We start from the raw sequence: 23,019 nt of genomic DNA on the forward strand, positions 1-23,019 counted from the left end.
TCCTCAATACCATTTTTAGGTCTTTCCTTGACTTCAAGCCTTTGAAAATCCATGATATGTTGGAACTCATGTAAATTTATTGTACCACATTTTCTCTATCCTTACTGTACTCTACAAAGCTTCTTGTCATATATACTTAGACAAAAATGTTTAATCCCTGGCCTCAAATTTTTTTTTCCTCTCCACCTCAATTCTGCTCACCAATTTCAATGATTTTTTGGTTCACATGGAGGGTACTTCCACATAGTGGTTTCAGCACCTTATCTCTTCTTGAACACTTCTCTAGAATCACATGGCTACTTCCTGGCTCTAGTCTTTGCAAAAATAAACTGGAAAAAAATAACTGGAAATCTTACACAAAGTCACACATTCAGATATTCCACTGCTAATAGAAAGAAACCTCCTTATCCTTCCACCTACCAATGTAATTCTTCATCCTCACCAAGATTATAGAAATTTTCTTTCTCCAATTTCAATTTACCCCTCATTTTATTTCTTTTCTCTTCTACTTATTCATCTTAGATATTATGGCTCAACATTATAATCAATCCTTTGCGATCATTATTAAAAATCTTATCTTGCACTTATCTGAGAAAACACTAATTTTTGAGTATCCTATTCATATACATAAGAATGTATATGAATAGGAGCATATGAATGAGCATCATTGCTGAAGAATTATACAATACAGGAGAATGCCTTTGCTTAAAAGAAGGATTAAAAACATCTCAATATATTCTAAATGATTGTTGGAATCTGTGCTGTATTTCTTTTATAACCCTTACACAAAGACCCCTCAAAACTCTCCACTTTTTCTTTTGAGGATCTCTTAATGATGTGTCTCTTGCTAGACTTTTCCTTACTTTCCCCACATCCAATGCATCATATTAAAATATTCACTTTCCAAGAGAAATTCTATGTCTCTTCCCCTAAAATAGTGTTTAGGATACAGTAAATACTCAATAAACATTTATGTATAGGTGAATAAATTTAGTCATTCCCAAAACATTTATTTTGATTCTAATTTTCAGTGATAGATATAATTTTTAAAAATCACATTGCATGAGTCAGTTCTGCTATATGATTGAAATCAAAGCTCAGTCTGTGGAAATTAAATACATTTTTAAAAATTCAACATCTTGCTTGTCTTAGACTCCATGTGCAATATTTTGGAAATACTTATTACAATTCCCATGATCAGTTTTTTAATATACATTTCTCAAACACTGAACACATCACAACTGTTTCTAACTTCCCCAGATTTTTCCTCTTTACATTGACCTGCACCCACCATAATACCTCTATTCTATTCCACCCACATCTTTTCCATCCTAATCACATTACTAGAGGAAGTATGAGGGGAAAAAATATTTACTTCTTCTCTCATGTTTTGTACTTTAAATTTCATTCTTTGCTCTCCATCCTTTGACTTATAGTCCAGATTATAATTAGATTTTTTTTAATTCCTAATCACTTCTAAGAATTTATATATGTTTAAGTATTTTCCATAGTATGAAAGTTTTTAATTTGTAGATCCAATATATTTTCAAATTCATTTGAAGCATAGTTTAGAATTATTTTGAAGTTCTTTTTGCTATCCGAATCACATTGTTTTTATGTAATCATTGGTATTACTTTTGTTTTTCTTTTTAATTCTTAAAGTCTGAAAAGGATTGATTATCTGATCACATAAAGAAATCTACATGAGTTCAAAATGCTGTGTGTTCTATTCCACTAGTAAGCCTCTCCCCTAAGTTAGTCCTAATTTTCAGCTATTTTTCTCCAAGGGAAATGGTATTTTTGGATAAATTGCATTTTGGGGTGCAAAGATTTGAAGGACCAAGACATCCTTTGCTTTTGTTTTCTGTTCTGTGTGTTTCCTGACCTGTTTTTTTTTTCCCCAACTATCCTCAATCATATCCAATTAACTTTGCATTTTCTAAGACCCTACAATTTTTACTCTGCTGATGGTAAATTATTTTTTCCATTTTGCTTTGTAGAATACTTTGTTAAAAATATTTCCCCAGGGGCACCTGGGTAGCTCAGTCATTAAGCATCTGCCTTCAATCAGGTCATGGTCCCAGGGCCCTGGGATCGAGCCCTGTATCAGGCTCCCTTGCTCGTCTCCCTCTCTCTCTGCCTGCTTCTCCCTCTGTGGTCTCTCTCTCTCTCTCTCTCTCTCCCCCTCTCTGTTAAATAAATAAATAAAATATTTTTTAAAAATTTCTCCAAATACTTCTCCTCTGGATCATTAATTTTGCTTTTTTCTTAGAAATTGCTGGTTCACCAAGAGAAAAGCTTTACAATCACATATGACTTTAAAGAGACTAGAGGGAAAGTTTTATTACCCTTAACTGAAGGATTCTTCTTTTTTTAAAAGATGTATTTGTTTATTTGAGAGAGATAGTGTGCATTGGTGTGTGGCAGGGGAGGGACAGAGGGAGAGAATCTTCAAGCAGGCTCTCTGCAGAGAGTGGAACCCCAAGAGGAGGGGTGGTGTTTGATCTCACCACCCATAAGATCATGACCTGAGCCGAAACCAAGAGTCAGATGCTCAACTGACCAAAGTAACCAGTAACCAAAGTAACCCAACCAAAGGATGCTTAAAAGTTCAAGAAGATAGTCCCTTATTTTTCTTGGTTCCAGACCATTAGTATTTTCTTACTATTTCATTTGTTTGTCATTTGCTTTATTGCCACTGAGTAGTCTGATGACTACCTCTTGGATTGCAATTACCATATGATTACAATATAACTTCAGCGACTGATGCTATGATGATAAGGTAAATTACAAATTTTGTAGACTCTGAAATTCCAATAATTCATGTTTCAGTCAGACTCACAGATTGTACCAGCCAAAGATTTCTGTGTCAGATGTCATTGTTTATAGTCAGTTCCATCCCAACCTTTCTAAACACTTCCTTAGTGCATAGGAAATGGACCCTAAAAACTATTATTTGCATACTAGCTTGCTAACAGGATTATGGTTCTAATTCCTCCAAGGGTAAGCACTTCCTCAAAATCAGGAAGTCATTAAAGAAAGGAAACCCAGGATACTCTTCATGAAGGGGCAGTACATTCTAGCAGGGGGCAAAGAGAAAGATTGTAGAAAGCTCTGGACAAGGTTGCAAACCATTTCTTCAATGTACCCAGAAACTAAGAAAACCATGAGTGGCTTTCTGCAATGCCTGCAAAGACAAGGGTAGTTTTCTCTGACTTTCACTTCCTATGATTTTTAACTGTTTTGTGAACAGAATTTTCTTTACTAAGTTCCATTCTGGAAGATATTAAAGATAGTTCTGTTTCAGAAAAGCTGACTGATCCCATCTCTTAAAATTATCCTGAGCAAATTTTGTATGGGTTAATTAAAGTTATAAATAAAGTTATAATTCACTTCCCAATTTCCAGAAAGGAAGAATGGAGTTGTGGAAAATAGATACTGGCTGGGTTTCTGAATGGAGGGGAAAAAATGGAATTGGTTTCTACAAATTGCAACATTGGGCTGCTACATAAACATGGAAAGGCTTTTTACCTGTGTAGAAACTATATGGATTTTGGAGAAGAAATGTCTTACTGTCACCTAAATCAGAATATGACTCTAGTGGTGTTCTAAATATTAGGTATTTGTGGGAAAATATTGTTTTGGCCCCAGTTTCTGGCATGAAACTGTTCACCTGCAATTTGTTTCTATTACCTCTCTTTATCAATTATAAAGATTGCTAAAAACTAGCTTGAGTTTTACCCTATAGGTCTAAAAGTACAACTTTAGAGTATTGTTTCAGGGTTACACAATCCCTCTAACTCTCTGCCAAGAGATATTTTGAGTGTGGTCTTCAAACCCATTTCCAAAGCATCTCATAAAACTATCAGTCTTGGATAAGGATGAGGAGAAAAGAAGGCTTGGCAGCAAGTTCAGACATCAGAGAAAGCTGTTCTTTTAGCAGGGAGTTAAGACCCAACATATCCAATAATATTCAAGGTTACTGTGGCAAATGTAGATAATGTGTTGAATCTCTGGAAGTCAGAGAGATAATGATAGCACAGGCTTCCAGAATTTGGGAGTTACTTTATATTATCTTTGGTAGGTAACTATTCTTTTAAGACATACCTCCTAGATTTTATTCACCACTGGTAGAGACAGAGAGTATACACAATGATAATCACAACTTCTGTGAAAAATATAAATGGTGTGTGAAGCCTCTGGAATTCACTTTTTAGAAAATAACAGCGCAGGTGCACCTGAGTGGCTCAGTCATTTGGGCATCTACCTTCTGCTCACGTCATGATCTCAGGGTTCTGGTATCAAGCCCTCTGTGGGGCTTCCTGGTCAGTTGGGAGTCTGCATCTCCTCCAACAGCCACCCCCCTTCTTGTGCTCACTCACTCTCTCTTTCTCTCGATCTCTCCTATAAATAAATAAATAAATAAATAAATCCTAAAAAAAATAGTAACAGCACAGACTTCTAGACTTTGAGACCAAATTCAAGTTTTCTTCTGGTAATAGCCCTGGCCTTCTACTCAACACTGGTAGTCACTGTAAGGTTAATAATAAGGAATCAATAATCATGTCAATTTAAATGCTCACTAATTGGTTATTGTATTTTTCACCAAACTATAATATTGTGTTATAAAGAAGCAGACTATTATCAACCAAAAATAGCAGATAAGAAATTAAGCTCAAAAAATCAGAAAAATATTACAGTATTAAACCCTGTGACCTTATCTATCTTCTTTAATCTGTATTTGTGATTTTATGGAAATATCTTAGGGTCAGTTGGCTGAAAATGAGAAGACGTGTTACTGATTTATAGAGTCTATATTATATACTGGTTCTAAGAATAACTGAATCGATGCAGAGACACATCCTAATCCAGAAGTGGTCCTGAAGGACAATGGGGGAAATAAATATTTCTAGTAGGTAGAAATCCAAGCAGCATATCTGGATTTCTACTTAATCTGGACTGAAAAATTGCCATAAGTAAAGACTGACAGAGATTCATGAATAGTTCACAGTGTGGACAGATGATCAGCACTTGAATAGGATTGGAAGATTGGTAGCAAGGAAGTCTGAGGAAGAAATATTGGGATGGGACTCCCAGAATTATCAGAGATTGTGAAGATATTTGTGTTCCATGTATATACCTCCTAAAGGTTATCCTCTGCAGAGAGGTCTTTCAATAAAAGGTGGACAAGATGACATATACTGTGCACACAGTTTATTATCCATCAGTCATTTGCGCTTACACAATGAACCCAATTAAAAAATATCATATCATAATGTTAGTGATCTAAGTATAGAAATTCCCTTCACCAGGCTATATCAAGTATCTAAACTATTAACAATTGAGAAAAACATTGTTTTCTCATTTTTTTAAAGATTTATTTACTTATTTTAGAGACACATGAGGGGTAGGGGTGGAGTCACAGAGGGGGAGAGAGAGAATCCTCAAGCAGACTCCCTGCTGAGCACAGACTCTGATGTGGAGCTTAATCCCAAAACCATGAGACTATGACATGAGCTGAAACCAACAGTCAGATGCCTATCTGACGGAGCTACCCATTGGCCCTGAAAAACCTTGTTTTTCTGTGTGGAACATTTTCCTGGTAGACTGATTATATTGGACAAGTTATATCATCAGACAGATAGTTTTCTTTCTCAAAGGATCAGAAATATATTGTAGATATGGAATTACATTTCCTTCCGATACCACTTCTATGACTACCATCCATGAACTATCAATGACTTCATTTGCCAACATGGAGATATGTACACAATTGCTTTTAATAAAGGAAAAGATTTCACAGTGTGAGTATTATAGCAATGGGGTTGTGTATGTAGAATTCATAGGTCTTACCATGTGACCCACTGGCTACCAGTAATTGACCTGGTGGAACAAGCACCTTTTGAAGACTCAACCAATGTATGCCAGGTGGGAGATAACATCTAGGAAGGATGGAGTTCTATCCTATAAAATGTAGTATAGCCTATGAAATAGCAACCAAGATACAATGCAGAATATTTTGGTTTGGGAATGAAGTAGTAAAAATAAGAATGGTTTCTCTCATGATTACACATAATATCTCGCCCTATTTTCCCCTCCATTTAATTCCTATGGGTTTGAGCTCTGCTGGTTTGGAGATCTTGGTTCCTAAGAGGAATATTTTTAGAGAAGATGCAATACTGTTCTACTAAATTGGATGTTGAAACTGTCACTCAGCTATTAGCTTCTTTGTTTTTGTTTCTTGTTATTGTTGTTTCATGATTTTGAACCAGCCAACAAAGAAGAGGTTTATTCTATTGGCTGGATGATTAAAATTTCAAGGGGAAATAGTATTGTTGTTCCTCAATAGGGGTCTGGGAGGATTATGTCTGGAATCTCTACAGGGTGCCTCTTAGTAGTTTAATGTCCAATAGTAAAAGTTAATACAAAATTACAGCAAATAAACAAAGGAAGAACCATTAAGGAATCAATCTCTTCAGGGATGAAGATGTTTGCCATTCTAGCAGGTAAAACTAGACCTACTGAGCTTTTATCTAAGAACAATGGAAACAGGGAAAAGATAGTTGCAGATCAACTATGGGTGCATGACCAGTCACAGTTGTACCAGTTACACATATTTTCCCTTGGTTGCTTTATCTGTGTCTTTCTATACATGTACACTTTTATGTATATTTTTGTTTTCTCCTTCTGTCTTTCTCTTATTATTTTATGTAAAGTTCTTTGTTAGTGGTTATTTTACAGTTCTTTTCTGTAGACACAAAATATTCAGAAGGGATGGTGAATGGATATGCAAAGCAATTATGCAGCCTACAGACAGATATTGTGACTGTCTCCCAGGTATGGATCTACAGACTGATTGTGAGGACTTATATAATTTGAGAAGAGTGGAAGAGTAATTTTGTTTGTACAAAATGAAAATTACCTCTTGTTAAGAAAAATCAGAGGTTGTTTTTGTTGTTAAAATATTTGTGGATGTTATGCTAGATAATTACCTATTAGCTCTCACCTTCAATCCACCTTTTTATATTCCAGCAATGTTGGTGATGGGACTCTGCAAACCACATTTGTGTGTTATCAGCTGGATCTCTGTTAGACTCTGCCAGTATGGGATATTATAGTGAGAATGAAAGGATGGCAAAGGAAGGAAGAGTTTGCTTCATTCTTTTTGTTTTCTATACCTATAAATTAGTCCTGCAAATGTCTCTCATCTTGACAATGATAACTGATTCAAGAAAGAGCAGTTGATTTCAGTTTTCATGTTTCACACACTATCAGAACCAGCCTCGGTGCATCTCCTCAGGATAGCTGTGTGGTCCCCCATCCTCTGAGATCTGAGTCCCAGATCCATGCGGCTTCTTCTCAGTTTTAAGAATACCGTAGCCTTCTCTTTATTTCCTCTGGCACGGGGGTTATAACTGCTTTTTGCAATTATTAACTTGAAACCTCATTCTCATCCTAGAAACCTTTTCAATTCTCTAATGCCTGGTTAATGGTTTTTATATCAAATCTCCCTGTTAAAATAATTGGTATGATTTCTGCTTATTGCCTGACTCTAACTGTTATAGACATTATACTGAATATTGAAGGTATAATGAATAAGGCAAAGTTCCTATCCACAGGTTCACAATAATGAAGGGAGAGGACAAGTAAATAGGGAATTACAATACAGTGTATTATTATGCAGCTGTTTTTGCAAAGCCCCAGAGATAATATAAAACCATTGTGAAATACATGCATTTCTTTCATTGTTACCTTGTTTTCTCTGCCGACAACATTTCACTGTTTCTTTCATTCATTCATTCAACCAATATTTATTCAGCATTCAGCGTAAATTCATACAACTTCTGGGGATAAATTGCTAGCAAAAAAAAAAAAAAAAAGGAAAATGATGTTCCTCTGTCATGCAGTTTACCATCTATAGCCAATGACACACATTACACAGAGAGACTTATAATTACAAATTCTGACATAATAAATGCTCTGAGGGAAAAATATAGGGAGTGGAGGAAAATATAGGAAAGCTTCATCTATTCTGGTAAGTCAGATAACTTTTCTCTGATGAAGTGACACCTGAGCTGAAATTATAAGCTTTAAGAGCAGTTAAATAAAGGCAAGGGAAAGAATTATAAAGAAAATATATCCTAAGCTTGGGGAACAGCTTGTACAAAGAACTGAGTTGAAAGGATGCACAACGAATTCTACAAAGTGAAAGCAAACCATCAGCATTCTCTCTACATCTTCCTTTCCTCATCCTTTCACTTAAGTATTACCTATTAATAATTCTTTTTATATACACCTTTTATGCTGATTTTCCGTTACATGCATCATGACTACTTACTTTAGTTGCCAGCCTTGTATTACCTAAGGCAAGATCTACCTACCTGCTAAGTGCTTATCTAAATTATACCTCCTTGCTTCTTTTCAGCATGCTACTTGTATAATTACCTCCTTTACTACAGTTAGTCAAACACAGTGTCTGATACGTAGGTAGATTTTCCCAAGTGCCAGTCATGCCAACACCATTTCATAAGTATTGCTAAACGTATATATACTATCACTTTCAAAACCTTTTTTCCTTAATTTTGGTTCACTCTACATAAATGTTTATCTTAAAATTAGACATTATATCATAATTGCTAATTGTGTATAGATACTAACATTAAAAACTCAAGATGTAATAATAAAAATAAACAGAAAAATTAATATAATGTTATATACATTATCTTTAATAAAGACATAGATAATAAATCAGTGTAATGTACTAGTTATATATATGAAAAGAGGTTCTCAATGAAAAATAAGTGAAGGAGTGTATGATCAGTAAAGAATAAATGCATTTCCATGTAGGTTTTACTTGTTTTAAAATTCAGTTGTAGTCATCTTTATATGATGCTAGCTACAATCCAGAGAGTAATAGTTATCATTCTGAGGTTCTGTGTTCTAATTCTCAATTTAAAAACGTCAACACAAGGATAGCACAATTACAAAATATATTTTCAGTGGATTTCAGTGGCTACCTGAGTCATGAGAAAAATCAGTAAATTTGTCTCTAATGTTTCATCGGATTGGAAGACCATCTTTACCCCTTTTTAAAATTCCTTTAAAAAAAAGAATTTTTAAAAACCTTGGAATTCATACTTCTCCTATTTTTTCCTTCTATTATATTCATTATCTTTCCATATCACAGGAAAAGAAGCCTATGGAAGTCTGGGAATGCAGCAAGGATTCTGCAGGCTTAGGCACCTCTGAGCTACCTGTCATCTTGAGTAGGTCTCAAAAGTAAAGAACATGGTGCCAACATCAGAGCGGCCATGCTAACATAGTCTCAACACTTTTTTTTTTTTTAATTTTTGTTTATTTATTTGAGGGGATGTGGGAAAGAGGAGGGGGCAATAACGGGGAAAGGGCAGAGGAAGAATTAGGCTCCTCACTGAGCAGGGAGCCCAACATGGAGCTTGATCTCAGAACCCTGGGATCATGACCTGAGCCGAAGGCAGACGCTTAATTGACTGAACCACCCAGGCACCCCTCAATACTCATTTCACCAAGTCATAATGCTAGCCTATGATCAGAGAGTTAAAGATACTTCTGCATCTCTAGCTTCTTAATTGGTCTCATCAAAATTATGCATACCACATTCTCAGAGGGAAAAAAATGCACCTTGAAAACAAGATACATGTAGATCAGTCTATCTATCTATGTGAAAGCACCTTGATTGGACTTCAAAAGAGTATAAAATGAGAAGACTGCATTGAAAAGGAACAAAACTGGAATCTGGACGATCAGTTAAATTCACTAATAATAGTAAAAACAGAGTGTCTATTTTGATCCAAATATTCTTCTATGTAGTTTTTAATCCTGAGAACATCCCAAGTATTTAATTGCCAGTATTATTCTTACTTTCTAGATGACCAAATCATGACACTGAAAGTCACACCTAAGTATGGGGAATGAAGATGCCCAGAAATCTGGCAGGCAGAACTCTGATTCATTTCTGCTTACTATTACTGAGCATTCTGAGACAATGTTGTGCTGAGCTGTGCTAGTGGTCTAGGGAAGGAGAGAAGTATAGAGATGCAAAATGATACAAGAAAATAAAACGGCAGGTCTTGATGATTGACTGGATCTTCATTTTTATTCCTCTTTTGGCCTTTATAGGTTTTAACTAAAGAGAGAGAGTTTTTGAAGATTTTATTTATTTATTTGACAGAGATATAGAGAGCACAAGTAGGCAGAGCAGCAAATAGAGGGAGAGGAAAAGCCAAGATCTGCACTGAGCTGGGGCTCAAACCCAGGACCCTGGGATCATGACCCGAGCCAAAGGCAACCTCTTAACTGACTGATCTACTGAGGTGCCCCAAGAGATTTGATCTAATGAACAGTGTAAAAGTAACTATTAATCTATGGCAATTGTTCCTTGAAATGTGAATTTTCCATTCATTGACACCTTCCTGATAAACCCAACAAAATCTGAAAACCAATACAAATATTTCCCAATACACCAAGCATTCTCTATAATATACCACAACCAGCATGTTCGTACCCAGTATAAAACTAAGCAGCGCTATAATGAATTCTTTAACATGGTACTGCAGCTTTTCAGTGATAATCTCTGACTTGTTTATATTCTGATCGCATACATGTTCAGATTGATGGATTTAATGATCTGAAGAAAATTACCACTTCTAAATCCTAAGACCAAACTATCAAATACTTTTTAAAAAAATAGCTGTCTAGAATCATTTAATCATTTACCAATTAACAATCTGACTATCCAGATTAAATAACTTATGTCTTGTCATAGTTTTCAAATCTATAAAATGTAATATTACTAGTTTTGACATTGTTATACATTGACAATGTCAAAAAAATTATCATATGAGAGCTAAACAGGTTTCTCTGTATTTCTGAAGAAGCAGGCATGTGTTATTAATAGACAGAAATCTTCAGAAGGACATGAAATAATCAGTTAATGAAGAATAAAAAGAAAACAGTGATGGAAAAATAACCCATTCTATTTGTCTGACCTAAGAGAGCAAGACCAAGAGAAAATATAACATATTTCAAAGTGTTATCTTACAAGGCATCAGGTAATAAGAATGAGTTTGAAAGTGTAGTGACCCTTAATCTTGTTATTAATGTTTTGGTGTATTTTCATGAGTTCTTCCTAGATTATCTAATATTTCACAAAAAGATTTTTAAGAAGAGTAAATGATTTTTATCTCTGAAGCACTTGTAAGATTGCTAATTTATTTATTAAAATATGTATTTATCTTAATGTACGAAGCTGATCAGGCACATTACTAGGAGTTGGATATATACAAGTATACAAAATAAACCTAATTCATGATTCATGGAACTTATAGCCTAAAGTAGGAAATACACACAGAAGTAAATAAGTAAACACAGAAATATACATGTAAATACAACACATGACGCTTGACTCTGATGCCAAAAAGAAAGTGCAGATTTGAAAATTAGCGGGTGGAAGATTATTTAGATATGGTGGGTGGAGAAGGCTTTCTGTAATTAAGAAAATGAAACTAAGAAGACAATTTTTTAAAATTTTTATTTAGTTAATTAATATCTACTCCCAACATAGGGCTTGAACCCACAAGCCCAAGATCAAGAGTCACATACCCCTCCAACTGAGCCAACCAGGCACCCCCTAAAATGACAAAATACATCAATGATGTGAGCTATGAAGGAAAATGTATTTCAAGTAGATGGAACAGTATAAGATTGGAAGGAAGAAACAGTGTGCCACATAGGAAAACTGAGTGGAATTTAATAGACCAAATCTTAGTAAGTAAAAGAAGAGAAGGAAATGAGGCAAAAGAAAGAGGCAGGTCTACCCATGTAGTAGAATTTTTTGTATACAGTAAAACAGTTTTCATTTAATTAGTTATAAAATGGCAAATTTTGAAGAGTCTTATACTCAGGAATAATATGGCTTATTTTATTCTTGAAAAATTATCCCTTTTGGGGCACTTGGGTGGGGCTAAGTCATTAAGCATCTGCCTTCAGCTCAGGGCATGATCCCAGAGTCCTGGGATGGAGCCCTCCATCAGGCTCCCTGCTCAGTGGGAAGCCTGCTTCTTACTCTTCCACTCCCCCTGCTTGTGTTCCCTCTCTTGCTGTCTCTCTCTGTCAAATAAATAAATAAAATCTTAAAAAAAAAAAAAATGAATCCTTTTACTTAGTGAGATCTGACCAAACAAAGCTAACATTATAAGCTGAAGAAACAAAGTAAAGCAATGGTCTAGGAGACAGATGATAATGAAAGGATTCATGTAAAGAAAAAGGAGAAAGAAAATAAAGAAATATTTTACCCTTTTATAAAATAATAGACTCAGAAATGAAGGATGAGGGAAAGATCACAAATAATCATAAGTTTTACTCCCTCAACAAGAGGCATCATGGAGATTCCATTCAATGAAACTTGACGTATATTTAGAAAGAGCTTTCTGTTAGAAATTTGTTAGGTTCACATTGTCTCTGATAAAGAAGTCATTACATTGTTAGGTAACTGACAACCAAGAGAGGCTTGGGGGTTGGCAGCATACTGCATGTAATTTAAAGACATTGGAATGACATGGGGATAAGTTAACTGAATACAGAGAGAAGAGATTTAACAAAGGTAAACTGTGAGAGAGGAGGAGGGTTGACTGTAGGACTCCAAGGAGAGCCAAAACAAAAACAAACAAAAACCCCCACAGCATGTAGTACAACTGAAGTCCAGAGAAGAATATATCTTCAAAAAATCAGATGGCCCCTCTCTACAGGGGGCCAGAGTGTAAATAACTTAAGTGCATTAAGGTTGCATTGGGGCCAGAGTGTAAATAACTTAAGTGTATTAAGGTTGCATTGGGCCCAACAACATGGAATGATGGGTGGCCATATCAACAAGATTATTGCATCAGTGTGGAGTAGAAAGCAAATTCTTGTGACATGAAAAAAAATGAGAAATGAGAAATTGGATATATCTGGGGACAACTGTTCAAAAACTTTGACTATGAGTGTTAGCTGATGAATTACTTACTAGCTGGAAGAAAATGAGAGGTCAGTGGAGTTATTTTTAAGGATTAAAGATGTTACAAGACCAATCAGCATGCATACTAATACTTTTTAAGGAACTATGAAGAACAACAACAAAAAAATACCAATAGACTCTCTGGTCTTGATTAGATAGTGAAGTAATTATAATATTAAAAATAAGTACCATTCAGCATTTTCTATATGTAAATAAATATAGCTCACTGCTTTAGTGTGCTTTTAATTTAATCTTCAAAACAGTAAAAGTTAACAAATTATTCATACCCTTATGAATGAAGACACTGAATGATTAGTGATATCAAAAAAGCTTTCCTTGATATTACTAAACTAAAATCTACTTGACATCTACAAAATAATTTACCTTAGACAAAAGTCAAGTGAATTGCTGAAAATTTAATTAATACTTTCACTGTTGCCTGGGCATGACTGTGTCTCAACTAAGATTCAAATTTTGCTAAGTCTGAAGTAGTAATGATTTGGCAGCCCACTTGCATCTTCATATCTGTGTTGAATTGTATGTGACCAACATGTGCTGGTTTTTATATATCCAAGACAGGACATTTGATTACAGTTTCCAGGGCTGTAAAAGTTACAAGTTTCCAGGAAGATGAAAACGTGTTCATGTTGTCTGCTCTTAAGGACTACATCAAAAGCTCTTTAGACAGAGAGGGAATCACCCATTTCCAAATTAAATGCAGTGGGTCTCTGGTAAAAAAGAGACTGACAGAAATCTAGTGCCATTCAGCTTACCTTGAAGTTTATGCAAGTTGGAAATCAGTAGAGGAGAGCAACATAGGCAGGAAAACTTTCTCACGGAAGGTCTCTGCAGGAGTGGATGTTGAGGCAGCAGACATGAGCATAAAGAATGATTTACATTAGGGTTTCTCACTCTCCCCACAATTGACATTTTGGACTGGAACACTTATTGTGGTTTACTGTCTTGTGTATTGTAGGATATTGAGCAGTCCTGGCTTATATCTATTGATTCTAAGGAGCACCCTTCCTGCATCCCATTTGTGACAACCAAAATATCTCCAAACATTGTCACCTGTCCCTGGGGGGACAAAATCATCCCTCACTGAGAATTCTTGATATAGACATTCACCAGTGGAATGCTTGTGAACACATACAGGACACACTGATGACAATGAAGAACCAGAAATACCTTGAACATAAAGGATCTTAGTACTATAGCTATGCAAGTGGAAGAACTTGTTTTATGATCTTATAGTACTTACTTTCAGGACCAGTTTTAATCACCTTATACTACTGAGTTGTTTGAAATTAACAATATTTTGATAACATGCTATATTTTACCTGGTGACACTTAGTTTACCTTAACTTTGGTAGGGAAATGCTTAAATTCAAGGAAACTATTTATATCTCAAGCCAGTCATTCTAAAATGGAAGGGATTTCCTCTTCTTATGAATAAGGACACTAGTAATCCTGTCTTTTTCAAATGAAAAGAGTAAAATGCTCTAAGATACAACAACAAATATTTCCCCTGTGATATGAGTAAAAAGAGAAGACGAAAATAACTTAAAACTGAAAAATAGAGCAATAATAATATAATTATATATAATAATTAAGAATAGAAAATCTAAACCCAAACACTGATTTTAGGAAATATATACCCCCCACATTAAATGTAGCATTATTTATAATAACCAAAATATGGAAATGACCTAAGTGTCCTGGACAGATGAATGAATAAAGAAGATGTGGTATAGATATTTACGATGGAATGTTACTCAGCCATAAAAAAGAATGGGATCTGATCATCTGGGACAGCACAGGTGAACTTTTTAGAGGGTATTATGCTGAATGAAATAAATAAGACAGAGAAAGAAAATACCATATGATTCACATGTGAAATCTAAAACAAAAGAATCCAACAAACAAAACAAGACAGAAACAGACCCATAAATATAAGAAACAACCTTGTGGTTACCAGAGTGAGAGGGGCTGGGGGATGAGCAATATAAGAGAAGGGGGTTAAGACATACAGACTGCCAGTTATCAAATGAATAAGTCATGCAGATGTAATGTACAGCATAGGGAGTATAGTCAATAATACTATAATGACTTTGTATGGTGACAGATGGTAACTAGACTTATTATGAGGATCATTTTGAAATATACACAAATATCAAATCACTACGATGGACATCTGAAACTAAAAGGATATCACCTTCCACTCATACATCAATAAAAACTGAAACAAAATCAACACTGTGTAGGACTTACTACGTGCCAGGCTTTCTTCTAAGTGCTTTATGTATAGTGGTGTGTAATATCTGTCAATAGTGCTCTTAAAATGGGCACTGTTTTTTGTGTCATTTTTCAGAGAAAAGAGGTGCATAAGGGTTGTCAAAAATGCCCAGGCCATAAAACCTGTAAGTGGTAGCACTAGAATTCAAATAGAGGTGGTCTGATTACAAGATACATTCTCAATCACTTGAAAAACCTTCGTGCTTCTCAAGAGAGAAAAATAAGAAGTTCACCACAGAGCTTTGGAGACATACTTGAAGGGGAGGATGGAAAAACAAAACAGGAGCCAGAGATAGAAACAGAAAGAAAAAAAGAGGAAAATAAAGAAGGAGAAGGAAGAGCTTGCAGAGGAGAATAATGAATTTTAAAAAGCAGAGAAACAGGAGACAAAAGAGAAAAGAATAAAAAATTACAGTAACACAGTGAGTCTTCAGTTACATAATTAAGAAGAGGAACAATCAGGGAATGAGAAAGTCAAATTGGGAGCAGTGACCAAGGGATACTCTTGGCAATAAGCAAAAAAGAGATAAAGGCTATGACATCAGGACAATATGGTCAATTATTATGCATGTGATCTTAACAGGATTCATATTTAGATGTTCCTCCAATGAAATAGTGGTTACAATTATTTTTTAATTCTTACATCTGAATTTAACTTCTTAGTTAAATTCTTGGTTAAAAATTAAGAAAAATGCATGTAATATTTTAGTCACAATAGCTCTTTTTACTATGACATTCAATATTAACCATTCTCTATAAAATATTTAAATTGATTTAATTTATTTTTTAAAGATTTTATTTATTTGATAGAGATCACAAGTAGGCAGAGAGGGGAGGGGAAGCAGGCTCCCTGCTGAACAGAGACTCTATATGCAGGCTTGATCCCAGGATCCTGAGATCATGACCTGAGCTGAAGGCAGAGGTTTAACCCACTGAGCCAGCCAGAAGTCCCTAAATTGATTTAATTTACTGATCATTTCCTCAATAAGCCAGGAAAATTTTAATTGCCCCATATCTCAAAACAAATATACAATAACTTTGGTTAATATTATAAAAAAGTCAGTCTATAAACATCAATATCATTGCTGTCATAGCATATAATGACCCATTTTCTCATATTTGGGGAAAGCAAATTTTACCACCCTTTGTTTCAAATATGTCATCTGAACTATTACAGTTTAGTGAAATAAATATAAATTTTCTCAAAAAATAAAAACTATGAATATGAATGAGAATCAATTTCATCATTTCTAGATTCCCTGTTTTACCAGTATCAAAACGAACTTATATGAAATATTCCAAACACAGAATTTGTCCAGCTTCCAGATTGCAAATATTTGAGAAAAAATATATATCTCATTTACCCAGTGAACAGTCTATAAATTGGACATTCACAGAGGCACAAGATCATTAACTATCCTTTCAGAAGTCAATTTTATGCTTCCGAAATTAGATCTAGAGCTAGGCTATTTTGGTACAGCAAGCTGGGAATAATATACAGATTTTGTGAAATCAGGTTTAGCCCGTTTTCAGCTAAATCGCATTCAATTCAATAACAACCACTGAAAACAAAGAAGAGTTCATAAAAATAAGTTGCAGAAAACTTAGTAGCTGTTGCTATTAAGCTTTCAAAAGGTCTTATACAGTGAAGTTACAGATAATCATAATTAATCAAACTCTGCTTCTGGAACTTTTTGCACAAAAAAGAATCAATAGAATTGTGAGTGTGTGTGTGTGTGTGTGTGTGTGTGTGTGTGTGTTTCAATTTAATACACTGTATTTTATTTAAAAATTTTCTTCTGTGTCTAAGTGTGTTTTGGCTTGTTTTTTCACATGATTGGAGGTGTATAAAGTCGAACAGTAAAACACTGTGCTTTACTAAAGAGGCTGCTTATCTTTAAGATCATGTTTCCTTCATTCACTTACAGGCACAGCAGTATGATGAACTTAAAACTCACACTTTGTATTCAGATAAGGAAAAAGAAAACAAGATTGTTTTATCTTGAGTTCAGGTAGAAAATCACACAAACTCAGGCTTTTCTCATTCAAAATGATTACTTCCTTATTTTGAAATAATGCTATTTTAATGTATCGTGATAAAATCCTTTGGCCCTGGGCATGAATTTAAATATATTTTGCAAGATATTTATCCTACCATTTGAATGAGTGCCTTGACCTGCTGATTCCAATCACCCAACAGGGCAGTGCTTTATAAATTATTGTCTCCTATCACTATATTACTTATATGGTTAATGTTTTATAATGAAAAAAGAGAAAGATAAAATTAATTTAAATGCAACATTTTGTCTAAAATCATGCTTTAAAAACAAATCAATGGATGTTTATACTAGTTAATAAAAAATAGATATTAATTTTAAATTGCTACATAAAACTTTTTGTAAGTATTTTATGTTTAATTCAATTCCAAAGAAAAAGAGAGTTACCTTGAATCATAACAAGAAATGGGGTGAAAACAATCAGCAACAGTTATAAATATCAGCACTAGACAAGCCCTTGTAAGTAAAAGGTACTCAACTGCTTAAAATATTTTGAGGCTGGGGGATGCAGGGGGAACAAAGGATAGGTGGTAATGTCATGAAAAAGAATATTATATCTAAAATATATCATATTTTATCATATACCAGGTAGCCATTGACAGGAAATCACTCATAAGACCCCAGAATCTTTTAGCGCTCGAGACCAATAACACATGTCATTAATGAGGACTGGGTGGGAAGTGAATAAAAATTTTAGTTTGGGGAGTATCGATCTATTTTATTCCACTTAGGGTATGATTGAGGTGTTTTTTGTTTGCTTTTAACTAAACATTCTTAGTACATAATAATGAAATTGAATTCTGCTTTAGCTGTAATCCAAGAAATGAAAGTGTAAATTGCATTTTGATGGCATGTGGGGAATAAAAAGAATTGACTAGGGCATGTGCTGAGCTCTGGTGCCCAGGAAAGGCAGACATGGAGAAACAGAAAATGATAGGGCCTGAAATCTGGAAGCTGGGCTATGATTCATACTGGACACTTGCCACATTGTATCAGTAGTGGGAAAGGAACCACTAAAGTAAAAGGAGCAGTGAAGTAGGACAGGAATGAGAAAACAAGTCACTACTTTGTCACAAGAACTTGCACTACAATTGCAAAAATAAGTATAAAATACATGATAATAATTACTGCTGTTTTTTTTTTAAGACTTACTTCAGAACTACAGAGAATTTTTATATAAACTATATATAGCAACAGATCTATCTGACAATCTGGTAAACCTGGCTTCAAGTTCAATGTGATCATGACAAATACTTTAATGTTTTTGAGCATATTTTTCTTAACACAATAATGGTGCATTATCTTCTTCACAAATTTGTTGTGAGATTGTACAAAATGGCTAAGTCCTTTCTTCAGGATTTGGATTTAAGTTCCTTACTCGCAAAAAATATTTTTTAAAAAGTTGCTATGGGGCACCTGAGTGTCTCAGTTGGTTAAGCATGCCTCTCTTGGTTTTGGCTCAAGTCATGATCTTGTGGGTCCTTGAAATCAAGCCCTGCCTTGGGCTCTGTGCTCAGCAGGGAGTCTGTTTAAGATCTCTTCCTTTAACTTTTGACCAGCTCATGCAAGCTCTCTCTCTCTCTATCAAATAAATAAATCTCAAAAGAAAGAAAGAAAGAAAGAAAGAAAGAAAGAAAGAAAGAAAGAAAGAAAGAAAGAAAAGAAAAAGCAGCAGCCTTCATGTAAGTAATTTTGAAAAAGAAGTTCTCACTTAATGGGTGCACTCCTCTCTTTAGTATTCTATAAATAAAAATTAACTGGAGAAACTTGTGAAATAATTCCTGGGAACTAGGGACATGAGCACAGTTTTTACTTTTATTCTATTTACTAATATTTCTTAAGCTGCCTCTCCTATAGGAGTCACTTAGCTCTTTTTATTGTCTTTGTCATCTATTGAAGTATGCAGAACAGCCAAAATAAAATGCATGCTATTTTTTTATTTGCTAGAAAAATAACTCTATATTCCTTATATGGTTTAGCTTGAAAATCATCACAAATGTACAAATCATATAATGTGTCAATGAATGAATGAATAAGTAGATGCTTTACTTCTACACTAAATAACAATAAATAGATGCTTTACTTCTACACTAAATAAGAAAACTTTGATGTCTACATCTGAGTTATAATGTACAAATTATAGCAATGATCCCATCAATGGTTTTACTCCAAATGTGATTTCAGAATTGATAAACATACCATTGTCATGAAGCTATCCTATTTTAAGGAGATTTCCTCTTACTCTTGAGTCTTATTCAAAGTGGATTTATAACACTGTCTGAGCTAGAGACTATCGGACTTTTTGTTAAATTGTTTAGCTTTAAAAAGAAAATTCTATCATCCCTTAACTTGAATGGACTGGATCCATATTATCCAAACTGAAACTCTTTTATTTTCTTCTCAGCAAAATACTAAAAAAATTTAAAGCACCTAATTTCCTTTGGCCTATAATATTTACCCAGCTTTGAATCTTGAGGCCATACTCCATACAAATAACATATCCCTTTCCTCTTTTGAAGTCCACATTTTTTCAACTTTATCTTCTAATTTCTTTCTCCTAAGTCTGCTTAAATCTGTGAAAAGTTTTGACTTCTAATATATCTCAGTTTCCAGTGAAAGCAGACAACGTTAGCAAGAACTCCATGTACAAATGTTCCACATTCATTTTTATGAACTAAAAGCTCAATTAAATGTTCTATATACTGAAACAAAGTTGTTTGCAAAGTGCCATTGTTTCTTTGACATTATTTCCTTCCATTTGTGTAATCTTCCTGTTCCCAAAAGACACTGTTTCACAACCACCACAATGTTTTCCTTCATTGTTTCCAAAGGCTCTGGCCAGGATTTGGAATTTAGGAACTAGTGTAGGAAGTATTTCGTCTCTCATTTGCAGCCTTGTGTTTTCAGGTTGAACAGGTAGCTTAACTTATCTTTTTAACGGAACAATGACTTAGTGTTTAAAGCAAATTGCTGGCTATTGCTTACTAATATAATATAATTATGGGTAATGAGGGCGGCAAAATGAAAAATGACCAAAAGTACAGTGTTATGGCAACTTATATATTTACTTGTAAATTAAAGGTGTTCATGCAGCTATAGGAAAAATGTAAGGTATGTTATAAAACCAATACATTAAAAAGTTAGATCAAAGAAACTCTGTTTATTGACCGGTAGCCCTCCGAGCGTGTACAGCATGTAAGCATGCTCAGAAGCATATTTATAAATGATGTCATTTCCACAGACATGCAGTACAAATTATGGTCACAGTGTGCAGAATGAGAAATCTCGTGTTTATATCATACTGATCATTTTCTAACCTCCTAAAAACCTGAGTTTGGCGTATATAAAATTCTAGATGGTGTCTCTAATAGCTACGAGCCCTCCATGTTGTCTACTCTGCTAAAGCCATAGCATTGTTCTTCTTATCTTTTATGATCCCCTCTCTCAGCACCTTCATTCCTTAATTTCTGTCCTCTTCTCACTCAGTCCATTGCCACATCTCAACAGGCCCCACAAAAATATTTGTTCATTTTAGTACTGTAGCTGCCTAAGGCAGTAACTAAAGATTATGGATGAGCTAAACAGTGTATCTGTGCTTTGCTAAAATGTAATGTGTTTTTGCCAGGTTTGCAGTATTTTTCCTATTACAGTACTTTTCAAGATTCTATCACCTTTACAGCCTACCCATATTTTTTCCAGTGTTGCTCATGATATTCCAAAAATGTGTGTTTGGCTTTCCCCACAGATGTTGACGTGGATTCCACATCATGACCCAGGAGCCCTCTCAATATAAATGCACCCATGATGGATGGTGACCTCCTCCAATATTTATAGTACAGCTGGTGGAACCATTGGATAGGATTACTGATCTGTGAAGGAAATTGGCTAGGCTTGGTAAGACACTATCTTAAAATTCAATTATATTTTTAACAGCAAATTACATGTCAAAGTTAGAAATACATAATTTAGTTATTTGTAAATATACATATATTCTACTCAACACTCCTATAAGTAAATCAAATATCATGTATTCTATAGTGTTTATTTATTTTTTAAATATTTTTCCATTGTTATACACTGCATCAGAGAGAGGCTACATATTTGTTGACTTGACATATAGTTTTCTCTCATAGTTCATACAATATTAGATTGAACTAATCCTTAATTTTAATTGTAGGTTCCACATCTTATTCCTTGATCCTTCTTAAAAACCTTCATAGAACTTTCAATATCTAGTCTGCTATATAAGGAATTGGAAGTTGTCACTTCTGTCCACACACAAGAGAAGAAAAAAGACTGAATAAACTGAAAATCAATAACTCTTTTTGATCTATCAGAGAACTAAGGTCACAGTACAAACCACTGCCTCCAAAATTGAAGAGACAGGTGAATACAGAGAATCACAGTTTCTCGGAGCAGAAGTAGAGGAGGAGAAAACTCCAATGGCAGCAGTATCAGGGTAGAAAAATCTAAACTGTAATTATTAAATTGCTGAAAGCTCAGTGTGGACACATTTGAGAGATAAAATCTCTAGAAAGGCGCAATTATAGAGAGGTCCACACACTTTCATGAATCTTACCTCCAGGAGCCCTTCCAGATTCTTTATGATAACCAGAAAAAAAGTCCTTGCTTCCAGCAAGGGGAAAAGAAAGTAAACATTTTGAAATTTACCCAGATCATTCCATTTATCTTAAGGTGGTCTGACCTCAAGAGTAACTTTTTTAAAAAGATTTTATTTATTTTAGAGAGAGAGTGTGTGTGTAAGCAGGCAAAAGGGCAAATGGGGTGGGGAGAGAGATTCTCAGGCAGCTCTGTGGTCAACATGGAGCCCAACATATGGCCTAATCTCACAACCATGAGATCATGACCTGAGCTGAAATCAAGAGTATAAGATGCCTAAACCACTGAGCCACCCAGGCACCCCAAGAGTAACTATTTTAATAGGCCTAACCAACTATGATTTTATCAGAGCCTAGCCAACCTACCTGAGAGTAAATATCAAGTTCCAGCCCAAACTTGCCATCTTATCTCACCGAAGTGGGAACAAATAAAACAAAATTGAGCAGCACATTCACAGGCCACAACACAGGACAAAAGTTCACTAAAAGACTGAAACCTAATCAGAGGACTATAGAACACCTCCCCTCCACCCACACCTTACCACTGCTTTACGATAAAACTATGTAGTAATGGGAGGGTACAAGGAAATAAACTATGTATCTCATATTAAAAGAGAAATGAATCTATGTATCTCATGTTAAAAAGAAATCTCTAAAAAATCCCAAGAACAACAGGGGAGACAGAAACAAGCACACCAGAGGGGATTCTAGCCTTTAAAATCTACAGATAGAGCGAATAGTAAATGCAACCTAATCCCTAGCCAGATAAATATAAAACTTCATATTAAAGACTTATTTACCTCAGTTCCTTTTATTTAGTACATCATGTCCAACTTTCGACAAAAAATTACAAAACATACTAAAAGGCTGAAAATACAGTTTGAAGAGAGAGATCCAACATCTGAACTAAACTTAGATGTGGCAGACATGTTGGAATTATCAGACTGGGAATTTAAAACAGCACTGATTAAAATGCTAAGGACTCTAATGGACAAAGAAAATAACATACAAAAAC

This window comes from Mustela nigripes, chromosome 15, assembly GCF_022355385.1.
Source record: "Mustela nigripes isolate SB6536 chromosome 15, MUSNIG.SB6536, whole genome shotgun sequence".
In the NCBI taxonomy this organism is placed as follows: domain Eukaryota; kingdom Metazoa; phylum Chordata; class Mammalia; order Carnivora; family Mustelidae; genus Mustela; species Mustela nigripes.